Source organism: Lonchura striata, chromosome 3, assembly GCF_050655825.1.
Source record: "Lonchura striata isolate lonStrDom1 chromosome 3, ASM5065582v1, whole genome shotgun sequence".
In the NCBI taxonomy this organism is placed as follows: domain Eukaryota; kingdom Metazoa; phylum Chordata; class Aves; order Passeriformes; family Estrildidae; genus Lonchura; species Lonchura striata.
Window position 1 is genome coordinate 20741512 of NC_140705.1, and position 14403 is coordinate 20755914.

Here is a 14403-nt window from a genome sequence, read left to right on the forward strand (position 1 = left end):
CCCAGCTATTCTGATCTATAAATAGCAACATACTGGTGGAATAAAATTCTGTATTAGAAGTAATTTAACAGGATTTATGTTTCTGTCCCTGGTTGTTTTGAATGAGCTGTCACAGTATGCTGGGATGCCTAGAATGTGTGCTTCAGGAGCTGGGCCATAAAAATTAAGCCAGTTTGGAACTAGTAGTTGCTTGGTATTATAGTTTATAACCATAATATTTTTAATCATTATAGTGATGAGATTGCAAACCAGAGAGGGGCAGAGACCAGGGGATGTGTAAGGAAAATGAAATGTTGAAATGTCTCAGTCTGTGGGAGCAGCTGATGCCATGGAGCCACACAGGCAACAAGCAGCTGCAGTGAGCAGGTGAATGGACACGCAGCCCTTCCATGAGCGTTCCTCATTCCACTCCATCTCAGCACTGCTTTCAGTGGGCCCATTGCAGCCACTTTGGCAAGGAAGACCTGAATAAACTCAGAAATAGAAATTCACGAGCTGTCTTTGAAGAGTACAGCTGTATTTTGCATTACAGAGATTGAATAGCTGAGGCAGAAAGACTGCCTCTTGCCCAAGGTTTCAAATCAAACCAGCAGCAAAACCAATAATTAAGACTCACAAATTCCTTATTCACAGTTTTCTCCCATTTGCCCAGATCCCAGATGCTGCCACTTCACCATTCCTTTACAGTTTTTCTTTTTTCTTTTTTTTTTTTTTTTCAGAAAGTTAACTGTAATTGTGAATTTTAATTCATCTTTGAAAGGCCAGGGCATGAGAGCCTCAACATGCACTGGAAATCATGGCCAATGGTACTAACTTGTCTCTTGAAAATTGAAAATAGGATATTGAATTCCATTTTGTGTATTAAATGAAATATTTATCACAAGAAATTTAGGGAAAAGGATTTGAAAGGTCAAAATTTCCATTATGGTCTAAGAGCAGAAAGGACAGCACAGACCTGCAGAGAAAAGTTAAGGCAAAAATATCACTTTATTCTTAACCTTGGCATGCAGGCACTTAATTCAGCAAACTGCATCCTGTTGCTACTTAACCTTTTATCCTCTTGACATTCACCTGTAAGAGCAATGCTTCACAATTTATATATATTGTTTTTCCTTTCATTAATTCTTCAACATTTCAGATGTTCTCTTTCTGCATGCTCAAATGCAGTTCTGTGAAAGTAAAATCTTTGACAAGGGAATTGTGTAACTTTTTCCACTCTCTGACTATTTGTAAACAGGTGATTTCCTTTTCAAAAATGTGAATCCCCCCTTCATTTTTGCCTGATAAAAGTTAATTTTTTTTCTGTGACTTTCTGGTGCAGAATCAACAGCCCATGGGCTGGGAAAAAAAAAAATTGAGAATATTTCTTGCAGCTTTCTGATTTCTCAGCCATGCATAACTTGAGCCTTAACATTTTCTATGTGTTTCAGACTCAGACTTTGTTGTGTTTGACTCCTGTCCATTCTTTCAATGGATCCTTTCCTTTCCTTTCCTTTTGGTCATTGTCATCAATTCATATTTGTTTTTAGGAAGGAAGGAACTACTCATCATGAACAAAGGCATTTTTATCACAAGGATTTTATTATTATTACTTTTCCTGTGAGACTTTGACTTGCTCATGTTACTGTTAACCATAGAGAGCTAACATGCCAAGTCTGGCATCTCATAATTTTTGCACAGCACGGAGATGATATGTACTGCAAACATACCACCTTTAGAAAAGTAAAAAAGGAGATGGTCAAACAGTGATCAGCAAGGCAAAAGATAAGTTCCAGGTTTGCTAGTAAAGTGCAGTCTGTATGAATCATGAAGAGTTATCAATAAAAATGCCAGACTAGTAGGGAAATGAGAAGAAGAGAAATGAATAAAAAAGTTTAGATTTTAATTTTGATGCACAGTGACAAAAAGTTGGATGTAAGCATTTTGTTATAGCAGAAACAGGCTCCAAGAAAATAGTCATTCAGATTTAGGGGTACTCTGAAAACTGCTCTGGAATCTAAGAATGCAACAAGGGAAAAGACCTATAATTTGCCTAGTGAGTAATTTCTAATGCACAATATGATCTTCATAATATATTTTTCCATGGGTTTTTTAGTTGGAAAACAACAAGCAAATTTTTGCATTTTGAAAAGCTGCTTTATGGACTTTGTTTTGTTTTGTTTTTCTCACAAGGTTGGCTTTGCCTAGACAAAGAAAGACATTTGGCACTTGAAGACAGAATTTTCAGGACTCCAGCCATGTAATAAACTAAATTGTATTTTTATTTCTAATGATTAAAAGGAGAAAAACAAAAAGTGAGTGTTAGCACTTTGGAACCCACAGAGACTCACCAAAATTCACATTAATTCAACAAGAAAAGGCTACTGGCAATTTAAAAAATGACAGGTTCATTTTGACCAAAAGTGGGATTTTATATACCAGGTATAAAGGTGATGCTGAAAGATACCTGAAATTTAAAAATAATGGAGAAATTTAGAGTGAAGAGATAAACCTATAGCCCATGCAAATGCCAAGTTGCCAGTCATCAGATTCTGTGCATTATCAACCTAGGAATTAGCTAGACTTGTATTAGCTCCTTATAAAATACCTCCTTACTTGTATTCAGCATTATTCTCTAATTTCCTTTTCTACTTATACACCTTTCTGTTTCCTTTCAGACAAAATCTGGTTTGTTTGTTTGGGTTTTTTTCTCAGGAGGTGCTTTTCCTTCCTTTTTATTTCTTTCCAATACATTTTTTTGAGATAAAAAAGCTGTAACTGCACCTAGGAATAAATTTCACTTCATGAAGGATATTGTAATTATTTTAAACTCTAGTTCAATTAAAACCCACTAAATTTTGAATTTGTCAGCTAGAAAAATGCTACCATACTGGGCACTTCCTATGACAAGACTGTCTCTAAGCTAAAAATTCTGCTCAGGCAGGTCTCTGGGCTGCAGCCATGCTCCTAGAGAACAGAGGAAGTGTTCCAAGGGAGAATGAATTTATTTCCATTGCTGAGCTATGGTGAAGCCTTGTTGTGATCAAAATATCTTCATAAAATGTCTTGACTCCAAGGAACAGGAGCCAGAAAATGCTGGATATTTTCTGGGTAGCATTTATGTTAACAAGATTTCTTTCAGTTTTCCCACAAAGGCTTTTCTTTTTGGAAGTGCTTGACTGGTATGAAGTCTCTTACTTATCTGCTCGTGAACTATCTTTTACCTACTATGTTATATTTTTTAAAGACATTTCAAACAAATGTTGGCCTTCACCGACTTCAACAAATCAGAAGTATAAACATTTTTCTCACCTGTGGTATATGCATAAGCAGTGGTTGTAATAAACATAGTGAATTTTAGGGGATATTGATACATCTTGTTATAGGAGACTCCAAATGATGAAATAAATAGCTGTAAGATTAATGGAAAGAAAGAAATGCAGCATTGATAGTGCATGACAAAATCTCAAACATGTTTAGATAAATAATCTCTGATATAAAAAATGCACTTTAAATGCCAGAGAATTTTAATTACTTGAAATTTAATAAGAAAATTAATTAAGGAAAAGCACAAGTACAAAGTAAAAATGCCTGTTGCTTTTCTCAGCAGATAATTGACAGCTTTGAAATACGAAGAAAAGCTGAGCTTGAGACATACAAGACTATAATAGAGCCTATTATTTCATGTAGAGGTGAGTTTTGGGTACACAGTGAAAAAAAAAAAAAAACAACTTCATATGGAAAGCACCAAGAATAATCTGGAGCCATAAGAAAAAAAAAATGATGTTAAAAAATTATTGAAGAAGGAAATTAGAGAGGTGGTGCAGGAAGTGAAATCCCAGCAATAAAAGAAGGCTGAACATATAGTTAGGATCCTGAAGGATTTTTACAATTATCTTCTGTCTCTACTTTTTGACTTCATGTCCATGGAAAAAGGAGAAAATTGGAAAAAAAATCATGTATTAGTATGATTTGTAAACAATAGAAGAAATATATTGTTGGCTAAAAATGTTTGGACTAGTAGTGGGAAAGACAGAAAAAATATTAATTGTGAGAAATGCTGTTAGGATCAGAAAGTCAAATATAACCCACAATGTGATGTCTTCAACATTTCAGATAGGAAAAATACTAGTAATCCTTTATAAACTCCTGCTTAGTATACTAGGTAAAGATTTTTCCAGTTTGCACTTGACAAGCAGGCAGTAGGTTTCTACTACTATACCTATAAAACTTATGTCTGATTATCTGATGAATCATTATATAAGGAAATTTTATTTTTCAGCTTGATGTTGTCCTTTCTATAGATGTATCATATTCCTCCTAATTATATTCAAATGGATAGAAAAAAGGCAAGAAGAGTGGACACAAACAAAGGAAGCACCAGTGTATACTTTTAAATCTTTCACAGAGTTTATAATGCATGACATAATTTAAAGAGCAGAATAAAAAAACCTACCGAATTTTTATAAGGTATAGGCTGAAACATTGAAATTACTTTTACTCATACTTTCATATGTTCTGTATAGTCTTAGATGCATCCCCAGGGGAAATCTGATACCTGTAAATGGAAATACATATAGATGCCAATTAATGATGCTTTTTAAATTCAATATATACTGACAGTGCAGTCCTAAGTTTCCACTCCATTTGAATATCCATCTTTTTACTATTGTTAGTATTATTTATTTACTATAGTGGTATATTAGAAAGTCTGTTTTCAGAAGTCTTACGTGTATATTGTCACAATATTTTTTTGCCAGTTACATGAATCATGACCTAAGCAAGAGACATCTGCATCCTCCTACCTAGGGCACCCAAAAATTTGTTTCTTTGTTGCTTTTATTATGTTGCATTTTTCATCCCTGAAGGCACTAGTGTTCTTAAAAAAAATAAAAGATCAGGATGAAAAATTCTATGGCTGAAATTTCCAGGTGTCCTAACTTCCATTGGAGGCCTTTGCTGTCCCAGATTGTGGACATTACTTGTGAACTATTTTCAGTTAAACAATTCTTCTAATAAGTATTAGAAATATTAATACTATTATATTACTAGGAATAACCATAATAATTTAATATTAATTACTTATTTCATTACTTATATGTTTAATCTAGCATTGTAGCATTAGGAAACCATGAGCTGAGCAATGCAGCAATGAGATTTTGTAAATTTAGGAGAATAGTATTTATAATCTTTAATTTCAAGATGAACAAATAAAAGGAGAAATTACTATGGGACAGATTGAGCAGCAATTTACAGATATCATGCTAGTTCTCTGGGAGTTATTTTAATGGAGTTTTTCTTGTTATTTACAACTTTTGATTGGAGTTCTGAGAAGAAAGCTGTTGCCAGTTGAGAAACTAAACATAAGAGAACAGCTAGGGATATTTTAGAGTCCCCTGGGTCTACCCAGGGCTGAGTCCATGTGTCCAGAACATGAGTAGTATAACTTAATGAATTGTGAAGGAAACCCTATCATGCTGCTCTGGACAACATTATCCATGGACATATCTATCCTGCCATCAAGTGTGATTTCCCTTAATTAGTTCAGCAGATGGGCTGATGTGTTTAGCTCCAGCACTGATGGCAACAAGGCTGCCGTTGCTCAGGCTTCAGTGAAGTTTTTACCAGCACCCAGTGTCTATTCTTGGTGGCGAAGGCCTGAGCTGCTATTGCTTAGCAACAGGTGATTTCTAGCTAGATTAAAGTTTCTTGTGCTGTAATGATTCTTAATAAGGCATATGATCTTGAGCAAGTGTGTTTATGGTGTGAGAACAGAGGGCTGAAGATGGATAAGCACACATTAGCATGTAGGAGATGGAAAACTACTGGAGTGAGCACAGCAGAGGAGGCACTGCTTTCACTGCTTCAATGAGGTAGCAAAATTCAGGGTGGGGTGGGGAGGGGTAGAGGGTATTTGAGCATAACATCATGGAATTTTGTATCAGTGAAAGCATTTCAACAAAATATGTAATGTTCTATATTTTTCAAAGGCAGTAAATTTTTGTCATTGATAATTCCCCTTTTGTTCATAAATCCAAAAACTTTAAAAGAAATTCTGTCGGGGGGAAAAACCCTTTTGCCTCTCTTTTTTGGAATGAGCTGCAAAATACAATAATTAATGTTGGAAAGGGCTTCTAAGTTCATCAAGTCCAACTGTTCACGAAGTCAGACATTTGGTTAGTACAAATGTTAGTAATTTCAAATGAAGTATGGAAGATACTGGTTTTATTTGGAGAATTAAACAGAAAAGAGTTTTTCATTATCACAGGACTTGTCAGTATTGCAAGTTTTCAGGACGACAGCAAAACTGGGTCGTGGGCTGACCTCAGCTAGCAGCCAAATGCCCACACTACTTCTTCCTCATTCACTCTCCACGAGATAGGGAGAAAATGGAAGGAAGGTGAAAAGACACATGGCAGAAGACAATGACAGTTAATAAAGAAAGTAAGAGCTGCACATGGAACCAAACAGAGGATTAATTCACTACTTCCCATAAGCAGGTGTGTGGCCATTCCTTAGAAAAAGGGGCTCAGCAACCATAGTGATGACTTAGAAGACAAATCCATAACCACATATTGTGGTTATTGCCATAACCACAAACATCCTTCCTCTTTCTCTTTCATTAGGCTGACATGAAGAAAGCAAGCCTCATCCCAAACAGACCCAGCAGAAACTGAAACATTTATGATTGCTTTTTCCTTTCTCCTATTTTTTTAATGAGTGGCTGAAGAGGTGTATGACCACTTGTACCAATATGAGAAACTCAAACATGTTTTTCTGCTTTTTTGATTCTACTTGACATTACTTGGTTTTTGGTATGGTGACTCATCCTCCGTCTGTCTTAGCAAACATTTAACCATTTAAATTAGTTTAAATAGGTCCAATAAAACCTTAGAAAATATCAAGTCAAGAACACACTTTGAGTGCTTGATCAAAGTGAGGAACTTGTTTTCTAACAAATCTGACCTAGATAAAGTAACAGCTGACTGCTGCTTCTTCTATGCTGAATCAATGTCAAAATTAGCAAGTTCTTCCAAGATTTCCTTCTCTCTTTGACTGGAAGAGGAAACCTTCATTAAAATTGATACATTCTTGCAAAGAAATTTATGCCTCAAGGAGTTAATATTTTCTAATAACAGGAATAATAAGTGAAAAAAGAAAGAATAACAAGAACAAAACCACCAACAATGGTCTTAACCAAAAATTAATTTATCCATCAAGGAATGAGTCAAGAAAAATTCCTCAGGAAATCCAAAAGAAAGGGATTAAAAATAAATATGGCATGCTCAAAGGTTATGTTTGAATTAAGAGGCTGAACAGAGCACTGCCATCAGTGCTGCCATAGGTGATTGTCTGCATGGATGTGATGGGAGATTATTCTACATATAAGAACTGTGGGTGCAACAGTGAAATTTAACCCATTAAATGCTTTCAGTGCTGGCACTGATGCCTAGAAAGTAATTGATAGATGTTTCTTGTCAGTATGGCATCATTTTGGTTATTTATTTTTAGCTGCCACTTACATATTCTTTCTGCCACCTGTAAATACATGGTGTGCTTTCAGTGCCATTCTCCTTTGGACTGACTCCAAATAAAGTTAAACCAATGGAAGGTCTTGTATGCAGAGACTGCATAATTTGACTCAAATTATCTTTTTTTTCAGAGGCTGGAGAATGAATACAAAAAGTAATATTACTTTCAAAATAAAGTCATTAGTAATCATTAAAGCAGCAGCCAATTGCAGACAGTATTACAGCTGCATTAAAAAAATGGAAGTGGAAGTCAAACATTACTACTAATCACTGCCATTGTCCTGAAAGAGCAGAAATTAAGCACTGATTTAAACTCATTTTAAATCCCATTACCGAGAAACCAAATTACTAAAATCGTAGAGGCCTTATTCATGGATTTCCATAGAACAAAACCATATTTGCATCCTTTAAATTTGCAAGTGTCCTTAAGAGCTACTAGAATGACAGCATAGGAACTACATCCAGTTGCATGGGTGAATATTGGGTACTTGGAAGCAAGATTCCTAGTATTGTCTTGCTGATGTGACTTGACTCTGATGGGGTAAGAAGCTGACAGGTTATTTTATTCCTCTTGCCCTTTCATTCTGAGACAACAGAGAAGAGATAAAAGTTTTGTCATGATGGCATGCCTCTCTTGTGGGAATTCACAGAATTCGCTGATTCGTTTTCAGCCAATGAGTTTGTCACTACCAGCCTGGGCTGGATTTGAGCATTGCATCAGAAATTAAAGTCTCAAGATTCCATATTAGGCTTCTGGTCTTTCTGGTGCCCCTATTTATGGCCTTGAATAAACAAGGATATGGAGAAGCAAAATGAGTCGAACAGTAATCATTTGATTTCCATTTGTAATGTGAGCTTGAAGACCCTGATACAAGCCTTTCTCCTCCTTCCCTTGAAAATGCAGTCATGGCTGAAATACTGGATCACTGTGTGTAACATCCCAGCAAATGTTTATGGGTGTCCCAAGCACCTGCTGGAGTAAGATTGTGGTAAAAGTGGCTTGCAATTAGAAGATACTGCGTTCAAGGTACTGAAACAGCCCAAATGTAACTGTAAATTGAATGATGTATTAGTTTCCTATATATTTCTGTCTGTGATGGACAGATCACATTGAGGGTCCTGCCACACTAGTGTGTTGCAGTAGTTTATTAAGTCACCATATGTGTGCTGACTCTTGGTAACTAAACTTCTTTACACAATACTATTGGCAGATATGATCTAACTCCAGGTACTTTTACCTTACAGGCTACGGTTTAACTGGTCTGACTTACCTTACAGGCAGATGGATGGTTACTACAGCAGAGCTGATATTCTTAAACACATTAAACCAGATAAATCTGATCAAATATCTAAGCTAACATTATTAAACCTTTTTTTGTTGTTGTTAAATTTTTCAGTTGTGTAACTTCTTCCAAAGAGCAAGCTGGATGTACTCCTAACCATGTATCATTGCCAGGGCAGGAAAAGGCCAGGTGAACATCTGTGCAAAGCACCTTTAGTGACTGGCAGACATGGGAGTAGAAAGAGTCTATGTGCATAATGTCAGTGACCTTGGCTCTGCGTGGGTATTTGCCCACACACACAGACCTCAAAGACAAATCCTTGTAGAGAACAAGGTCTGGGAACTATTTTACTTTGTGGCTCAAGTAGGATTAGCAGCACTTAAGTGTGGAAGAAATGTAGGTTGTACCTCTGCCAGCATAACAGCTACAAACATAACGACAGCTAGTGAGGTGACCTGAACAAATAGCACCTTTGATAAGAGCAAATATTTGTGTTCAGTTTCTCAGTTCCTTTTTAAGTAATCATGTCAGTCTGGCTTAATGTCATTTTGCTTTAGGCCCTCATTTGAGGTTTGGATGAGCCTGGCAACCTAGCACTTTCCTTAGTCCCTAGAGAAATGGGCTGGATGGAGATCAGTCTAGAGGTTCTCACTCCTCCCCACCAAGGGGAGGAAGACAAAGGTGCCCAGGCTCCCCAGGTGCTTCAGTGAAAAGCCTGTCCTTGGGAAAGTAAATGAAAAATTTGTTTATTTTGATGAGATCAGTACAGTGAACTTTAAGATTAGGAGCTGGCCAAGCACCTGTATAACTTTTGCAACATCCTAACTATTGATTCTGCCCCTCCCAAAATGGACACCTTACCATTTTGCTTTCCATTTTCACTGGCCACACAAAGAATTGATTCTCCTTCAACTTCGTTTCTGTTTGTGTCATAGGGAAAATCCAAATAACCCAGCAGCTGCACAGGTTGTAATTGAATGTCACAACCAACAAACAGAAAGGTTCACCTCAGGCACATTGTAATTGGTTTTAAAATGTAATGAGTCAGTGTGTCTGTGTATCCTAAACAATCAGAAATATCTGCTATATATTACACAATTTCTAGAGCAAGAGAGGACCCAAGGAGGGTTGCACCCACTGTGCAGAGTGTTAAACAAATGCATTAGTGAGAAAGCTCTCTGTGGTGAGGTAGTTGGCAAAACCCTTTTCTTTGTAAAGCACAACTTTGCTGAAACTGAAACTGTTTATGAGTCAGTTCCAAACAAATTCATTCTTAAAATAAAAATGTAGGGGGGAAAAAAGAGATTTTCAATTGTTGAAGCAACCTATTTTGACTTTTTTAGAAGTTTTGTTTTTCTGCCTTGAAGATGTGCTGCCTGACATCTCTTTTAACTCATGAAAAAGGATAAAACTGTATGAAATTAATTTGAAAATATAGATGTTTCTTTCATTTTAGATTATCACTCAACAATTTTATTAACTTGAAGTTATTTCTAAGATGTGATTTTAAATTTGTAGCTGAAAATTGCTATGGGAATTAGGAAAATTTCTTTGGTTTTTCTAAATATTTGTGGTGCCCCATTAAAGACATGGTGTTACAAATAACTCAGTAAAGCACATAGTTGGGGTTATACATGCATCATGCACAAAGTCTTCAGGTGACCTTCAACCTGTGCCATATTACAGTCCTAATACTCCTCAAGAGTATTAGGACTGTGCATGGAAGAAGATAATTTTTAAAACTATAAGAAAGACTAAGGAGGAAGAATTAAAAGGAAAAAAGAAGAAAAAAATAAAGCATATCTATGAAGGAGATGGAAAAAAAGAGGGATACAGGACAAGGGAAAGATGAGAGAGATGAAAGGAAGATGACAGTGCAAGCCTCACATTGCAATTGCATAGGGTTGGTGGGAGAGGAACTAATAACCAATTTCTGGAAAATGCATTAAATCTGAGCCACTGAGCATAACTTCAGCAGCACTCACAGGATGATAAAAACACAGGGCAAAGAAATGAGGCATCCTGATTCATCAGTCTTTGCCTGCTACAGCTGCTCCAGACCCATGATTCTTTCTAGGAAGAAAACTTGTCCTGGTTATTGCTATTTTTGAGAGAAAAAGGGCTCGTTTTTAGGTACTGCATTTCATATCTGCTTAAATTGCCAAAAGGAAGCTGCACATTATATAATATGTAATCATATTTGCTAAATAAAAAACCCCACCAGCTGTCAGTCTTACCACCACAGCATTTAAGTGTTCACAGAAATCCTCACCAAAATTTTCTTATATAGGAATTAATATATTTGAGCCCTCCCTCTGCTCTCTTTTAACCTTGCACATAGAGAAAAACACATGCACATCCTGTCTCCAGTTATAGAGAGCTTCATCATCTAATGTCAAAAGCCTCATTGAGGGATTTCACAGCTGCAGATACTAATAGCTAACTTTAGTTTTCAGTGGAACTGCTGACTTTGCCCTCACATCCCATTGGGGTCAAAGGTTTTCCATTCTAAATGTCTTGTACCATGGTAGATCAGTGGAACAATTGGAATTGTTCTCTAATGTTAAAATATCTTATTTATTGAACATTTGAAAGACAGGGACATTGCTCAGACCTTTTGCCCCACCATAAAATGAATCTGTAAAATCAGAATGCCATGACCTACTAGTAATAGTTGCTGTATATCTGGTTGTGGTTTTTACTAAAGAATAAAGCAAAATATAGTGTGAGAATATCTAGTTTTAACCTGAAAACCTCACAAACCAGTGCAATTCAGGGACAATTTTTATGTATTTTTAGGAGAGATGTAAGTCAAGTTTTCTGACTTGTACACTCTTCTCTCTCTACTGGACTGTACTACACTTTGCTCTGGCATTCTTCCTCACTTTTGACTCTCTTAAGTATGTTTCCACATAATTTCTGCATGTATTTTAATAGACTTGGTGAGCATTTTACTTCTCTGACAGGATAGTTAAGCCTTCACAGGTGTGCAAAATCCTTCTGTGTTCCTGATGTGCATTTTCTATTTTTCCTCTCTGCCAAGCTCCAAGATAGACTTCTTGGACCTCCTTAATTGTCCACAGTAGCTGGAAGGTACTGAGGTAGCTGGGAGCCCTTCCAAGAGCTGGCACAGTGGATGGAAGATGAAAGTGTATCAAAGGCAATTGTTGCAGTTTACCTGAGTAAAGAAACATAATGGATTCTGAAGAGTTGTAGGGAGAACTAAAGATTTTTCTGGTGTATCCAGAACTACTGGCTTCACAGGATGTGGGTTATAATTCACAATAATGAGATACTATATTTTTTAATATTCCCACTTTTTATTATAGAATATTTGGGATTCTTGTCACAGATCCTGAAAAACAATAAAGAGTAAGTAGCTTTTTCAGGACTTGATGTAGTCATTCAGCCATGAAAAATCCAGGAAGAACTTTTAGGAATTTCATAGACTGTTTGAAGCACGTCACACAGAGCTGAGTTTGAATACAATGTCTTATCACTGAGTTATTCTTTTTTTTTTTGCTCGCAGTCACTTGTTAATTTTGATATGAAAATATAGAGTTATTTAACTGAATTATTCATTTAAGTGTTAGAATGACTGAAAAGTAACTCTAAGACTTCGCAGCATCATCTGACACATTTTTGCATTTATTGCTTTAAGTGCGGAAGGGAAGAGGAACTTGCAGATCTTTGGGGTAAAAGGGATAAGGAAGCTCAGAAAGACTTCCGAGGAGCAAAATTACCCTGGCTGGCTCAGGAGAGGCTGCTGGAGGGAACCAAAGCCTTAGTAATATTGTGGTAATCACCAAAGTGAGTGATTACCACAATATTACTAAGGCAACCTGTGTTTTGTGGATGATTTTCAGCTGCCAAATGCTGAGAGTTAGGAGTTAGTGTGCCAAGACCAAGATGATCCCTGACAGCTTCTGTGGTCCCCTGAAATATATTTTATTTCATTCTTTTTCCATTATAAGATCTGGGGGGCATAGCCAGCTTCCTCTCCCTGAGGCTGTGTGCCTCCAAAAACTGATGCCTGATTTCATAGTCCTGCTGTGTGGAACTATACTATATAAAAGTGGAAAGGCAGGATGAAAGGAAGAGAACCAGGAAGAGAACAGGAATTCCTCAGTCCTGATTTTCAGGGGGTGGGAAGGGTGGTTTGTTTTTGTGCAGTAATCTGAGCTCAGTAAAAGGCTGGGATTCTTCAATATTTATTAGTGTAATATATAAGAGAAGTATGTTTGTGTTTGGAAAACCAAACAAATTGTCTCTCTTGGGCACAACTTAATATGACTAATGAATTCTCTAAGTTATAAAAAGGGCAGATGAAAATATTAAAATATAAAATAGAAGGAAAAAATAAAAGCAGAGAACCACACCACAGTAAAAACAAACAAACAAACAATGCTGCTGCATCTGAAAATGATATGGCAGAGAAACAAAAATGCAAAGAGAACAGTGAAAACAATAATGAAAGTTTTAGAATAGCTTTGCCATAATAAAATACTGAACAGATTGATTCTTTGGTTTGGAAAATGGAGGACTAAGGGAGGGATATGGTCTACACAATTATAAATTATATAGACATAGTGAGTAGGGCTCAATGATCCATTATTTTTCACAACCAAAGAACTAGAGGCACCTAATTTAATTATCAGGCATCCTGATAAACAAACAAAAAGGAAATTCTTTTTCAAATACAGCATAATTAGATTGTGAGGTGCATTGGCACAGGATGCAGTAGAAGCTATCAGTATAAATGGGCTCAGAGAAGATTAGATAAATCCATAGAGGATAGACCCATCGGTGGCTATTAAAAATGATGGTCTAGATTAAAGTTCTGTCTCAGGAAGTCCCTTAAGTGCTGGTTGCAGGAAGTTGGAAAGGTATTTTAGGCAATCTATGTATTTGCCCTGTTTCTAGCAATATCCTTTTGGGCCAGTGCTTGAGCCAGCATACTGGAATTAAAAGATCTTTGCTGAATTCATCAGGAACATTTCTCTGTGTGTGTGTGTGTGTTGTGTGTGTGTGTCTGCATGTGTGTGTGAAAACTAAGAATAAGAAAAAGGAGGCTGTAATTAGAAAAGGAAAAGCAACTTAATTTAAAAAATACTTCCTCTTACTGTTAATACTTTTCACTCAGGCCTCTTGCAAAGGAAAACCTCAATAACCCTAAATGTGCTGTCCTTCTGTGTATTTGTTGCTTATCAACATGCTATGAGAACAATGCATGAGAATATTGTATTTGACAATACTGCCACCTGGGCTACATCTGTAGTAAATTAAACAGTGCCAGGACAATGCCCAACAAACAGGAATTTGATTACTTGTAATGCTGCTCAGACAGGTCCCTGTCTTAGTTTTACACTTGACCAACTGATTTTCTGTCCCAAATAATTCCCAGGCCTTACTAGGGAATTAGTATAGACAAGGATCATCTGCCATCACAGTTTGGATGGATCCAACCTGTTCTTGAAGATGTGGCTAGAGCATGCTAGTTGGCCTCATGGCCAGAGAAGGAGCCTTCACCATGCCTGGTTTGCTTTATGGATGTGATAAAGATTGGATGTAACTTCTGGAGAAATTGGTGAGGAAAGGAATAGGTTTTC

General features: G+C 36.6%; 1 protein-coding gene across 30 annotated transcripts in view; it reads left to right on the top strand.

The window, feature by feature from the left end:
• DLGAP2 (DLG associated protein 2) overlaps positions 1 to 14403 on the top strand; it is a 450420-nt gene that overhangs the window by 327021 nt on the left and 108996 nt on the right. The gene's annotated exons all lie outside the window — the stretch shown is intronic.